Source organism: Pteropus medius, unplaced genomic scaffold (genome assembly GCF_902729225.1).
Source record: "Pteropus medius unplaced genomic scaffold, Ma_sr-lr_union100, whole genome shotgun sequence".
NCBI classification, from domain to species: Eukaryota; Metazoa; Chordata; class Mammalia; order Chiroptera; family Pteropodidae; genus Pteropus; species Pteropus medius.
Genome location: NW_024346062.1, coordinates 7,501,648 through 7,506,221, shown reverse-complemented (window position 1 = coordinate 7,506,221; position 4,574 = coordinate 7,501,648). Strand labels below are relative to the sequence as shown.

At 36.1% G+C, this 4,574-nt stretch overlaps 1 pseudogene; it reads right to left on the bottom strand.

Moving 5' to 3' along the window:
- Window positions 1-1,576: 1,576 nt before the first annotated feature.
- LOC120612589 (60S ribosomal protein L4-like) lies at window positions 1,577-2,904 on the bottom strand (annotated as a pseudogene).
- Between the last annotated feature and the right edge of the window lie 1,670 nt (window positions 2,905-4,574).

Below are 4,574 nucleotides of genomic sequence, written 5' to 3'. Positions count from 1 at the left end.
TAGCCAAGAAGATTCGAGCACATACAGTTGTAAATTCCAAAAATTTTTACTTTCGGAGCCCAAATGCAATAATATTCTTTGAAATGCATGCTAATATGTAGCATCCTAATCATAAAAAAATGTGTATATACATGTGAATCGATTACAGGCATTAACAAGATTCATAATATTTAAATGATACAATGCATGTCTGGCATGAAATGATTTACATTGTCAAAGATATTCTCCACTTTTTACTTTTTAATAAGTAAGAGGTGGAGATGGCTAAAAGTCCTGGAATGCATCTAATAGTTTTGTTTGCTTTTTTTCTCTGTTTTCTGGAACATAGTTTCCAAATTTCAAAAATAAGAAAACAATGTTTGTCATGGCAGTTACCACTGACTGAAAAGCATTTATCATTTCCGATATTTTAAAAATAATTCTCACATTGTCATTTCACAGTCATTCTGGTCTCCCCCATGTAACATAATGAATTTTCAAATATTTAAGCATCTCTACAAAGCTGGCTACACTTACCATGAATACTATGAAGACTAGATACAATGTTTATTACCTTGATTTAGGTGCTCTCACAAGTCTAAATTTAGTCATCAAATTGTATTTATTAAATATGTGCAGTTTTTTGTATATCAGACCTCAAGAAAACCAGAGGAAAAAAAGACTAGATCCAATTCTTGAACATTTTCCTAGAGGCATTTAGAAAGAAAGAAACTTCTTTGTGGCACCTCATGGTTGCCTAATTATAGCTTTTATGGCTTCAGATAATTTCAGATATTTTAAAGTTGCTCATTGGCTTTCAATGAGAGTAATCCTCATAAATGTACATTTATCTACATCCACATATATTTTCTATAACAGATATTGTATGTACATATTGATTCTAATTAATGTCTCCTTAAAATTCCCTTTTCAAGTTTCCGAATAGACTTTGAAAATACAATGTGATTGACATATCAAGTATTTAGAACAAAATTGGTAAAATTTTTGAAGTTATGAATTTCTATTATTGTTTATTGGTTACTTATTTCATTCAGTCTATTAGTTATTATATTCACACATATCTTTTCCAAAATACAGAATAAAAATTAATAGGTAAATAGCAGTACACCTGTCTAGAAATCATGCAATTCTTTTTCTTCTACTGATTTGCGATTGTATTACTCGGAGGGTGGACCGGTAATTTCTTAAAATTTTTAATTAAATAGTCCTAAATTTAAAACTTCTAAGAAATAATATTTAGTTAACCAGCAACAGTCACCTTTTACTAAGTTCCCCCATCTCCATAAAAAAATTTTTTGAAAAAAAAAGTGGACATAATCTCCTGCTCTTTCTCTAAAGAACATTTCTTCATGTTGCTTAATTCCCTCTAGAAACATTTTTTTGATAAAATATACTCCAATAGTTAATGGTGATGATAATAATAATAGTTATTCTTATTGTTTGATTTTGTTTTGGGGGGTTGCTTTTTTTTATTGTTTTGTTTTGTTTTCATGTTTCTCACTGCCTCTGATCAGGTTTTTATTCAAAATTAGCTGTCCAAAGTGATTTGACTTTTACGGAATAAACTAATTTCAGTTTACGCCACAGGCTTCTTTTCTTCTGTGGTGGGTTTCTTTTCCATGGATTTCTTCTCAGCTGCGGTTTCTTGGCAGCTGCAGCCTTTTTTCCCCACCACAGTCTTCTTGCCTGGAACTCCCTTCTTATCTGATTTGGCTTCTGCTGCTCTATTTACCTGGATCTTGTGATTCTGGCCTGGGGAAGAATGGTGTTCCGGCGTGGTCTTCGTGTATGGGTTTAGCTTCAATCTAATTCTCAGGTTCAGTGGATTTCCTCTGTAGGACTCTATGATAAATCTTCTTGCCTGGTGCTCAGAGGGCTCTTTGGATCTCTGGGCTTTTCACGATTCTACTAAGGTCTGTATTGAGCCTCTTGTGCATGGGAAAGTTGTAGTTACTTTGAGAGAGGCAGCTTTACGCCAAGTGCCATACAGATCATCTAACTTGCTGAAAGCACTTTCAGTCCAAATGCCGAGATGGCCCACGTGCCCACCAGGAGGAAGTTTCAAAATGTTCAGTTTGCTTACATTAAGCAGAGTAATCCCTGGGATATTTCCAAAGGCTTTGATGATGCCATTGTCCTCATTGTAGATGATGAAAAGTCCCCTGAACTGGATAGGACAACCGTTCCTCATTATGCCTTTGCCAGCTCTCATTCGCTGAGGCATAGACCTTTTTAATATCATTCCAGGCCTTAAGTGTCAAAATAGCCTCCTTGGTCTTCTTGTAGCCTTCAACTTTATCTTCAACCACCAAAGGAAGTTTAGGAACTTCCTCAATAAAATGACCTTTAGACATGCCCAGTGCTGGTAAGGCCGAGGCAGCCAGGGCAGAGCAAATCACAGATCACTTCTGTGTTGTGTTCACTCTGTAGTGCCAACGGCGCCAGGTTTGGGTTGATGCAAACATGCGGCCCCGCGACCCATAGCGCCAAGAGCATCCCAGCCAAAACAATGAATCCCGCCGTCTCGAACTCTGGGAATTCGAGCCACTGCTCTGCCAGTGTCCCATGACTCAGCGCTGATTTGACGACCTGCTAATTCACTGACAGCATAGGGCTCTCTATTGTTTTTGCGTAAGTTGGTGTGAACAAAGTTCACAACATCTGGTCGAATGGGAGCCTCGAACACAGCTGGCACAGTGACATTTTTGCCAGATGATTCCTTCTTTCGGAGTACACCGATATCAGTGGAGGAGCACACGCCACGGCGGGAGAGGAGAGGACCACGCGCTTTTCCTGTGCCTCCCACAGGAAAAGGTTGATTTTGTTTTCAATGTAACTACCCTCATTGAAAGGCCTGGAAGAAATGCTAAGATCACAAAACCAATCAACAACACGACAATGCATTTTCATATTAGTAAATTCAGATTTTTTAAAAATATCAAATTTTTCCAACTTTCAAACTAAAATTTAAACACATTTTTACCAGGATCAGTTATGGCTCATTTAAGTTGCATTGGTTATGCTTTGGTTTCAAGAAAGCTAAGGCTTACTTCAGAAAGATATTTACATTTTCAAAGAAAGTACATTTTACACACACACACACACACACACACACCCCTCAAATGAACTGTCAGAGTAAGATGTAAATGAATGTTACTAATGTCATCCTCTGTCTGATTCCTGATGCCATTAGTGGGATTTTTCTCTCTTTTTCGCAGATTGGATCTCTTAATTTCTGGCCCTTGTACAAGTGTAGGGTATTTCTGACAACTTTAAAATATTTATAAACCAAATCCAAACTGCCCTAGGCCATGGTGACCTCAGACCTCTTATCCTGTATCTATTCAGAGTTCCGTAGAAAACCAAAACAGTCTATTTTGTATGAAATAACACAACATTTTTGAGACAGAATTAACTGATTTAAATGATGAATTCATAATATCTAGTTTCAGAATTCATCCAATTGTCTACTCTGTAGTGACCATGAAATCCTAAAGGACTATTTATATATCCTTATAAAGGTTTCGTAAAGAGATAAAGTTCAGCTTATTTGCCATTTATGTTAGAAATCAACTATCTCTTTAGAAGCCAACTCACTGGGGTTGGTATAATCAATCCAAAGAATGTGAATAAATATATAGCAGTAACTAAAACTCGATCAGTAAATTAGCCAGGTGAAATTAGTAGTCCATTGAGATTTGTCCAGGGGCTGGCTCCCCTTCCACCAAAAAATAAAATAAAAAAATACTATAAAATAAAAAAACAAACAAATAAATAAACAAAATTTATTTGGTCTATAAATGTTTTTAAATTAAAGTAGTTTCCAAGATTTAAAATTACAAGATTTTACAAGAAAACCAGAAAATCAAAAAGTGCATCACTCCAGGCTGGCCAAGTAACAAACCCCTGGAGCTAGATAGGAGTGCTCCCTCTAAGCAGACCCCGGTTCTCTCTCTGCAGAGAGTTCTCACCAGAGTGCTTTGCTCTTTTATGCTATCCCTGGAGGCATCTGAATTTGCGTCCTGAGGCATTTGATTTGGAATCATGAAATCTGGTGTAGCAATGAATTTTGAGACTGTTTTCAATCTGCTATACATGTCTGATTTTTATATTTTTTATTTAATAGGTGTATGTTTATAAATTTACTGTTCAAGAAGTAATTCATAGTGAAAAGTAATTTGTGCAAAGGATAGATTGCCATTAGGTAGCTAGGCTGTTTCCATGTGTACATTTTGACAATTCTGCTTATATCAGCTATTATCCTTCTGTTTTTTATAACTATATTAACAAAAGTATCTCTAATAGAAAAGTAAAATAAAACATCAATATTCACATGTTACAGGTTATTTATCTATAGCAAACTTAAATACACACACACACACGCCTTTTTTGGTAATAACTTCAAATAGAGAGAGAGTCCCTGGGTTCTTTTCTCTTTTCTCCTTTCTTCGGTTTTTGAAATGTTCCAGGGCCTATCTGGTTTCACCAGGGATAACATTCCTCATGGTCCTCCTCATAATGTTCATAATTTGTACTTGATACTATGCCTCTCTAACTTGGCAAGGGTGTGGGGG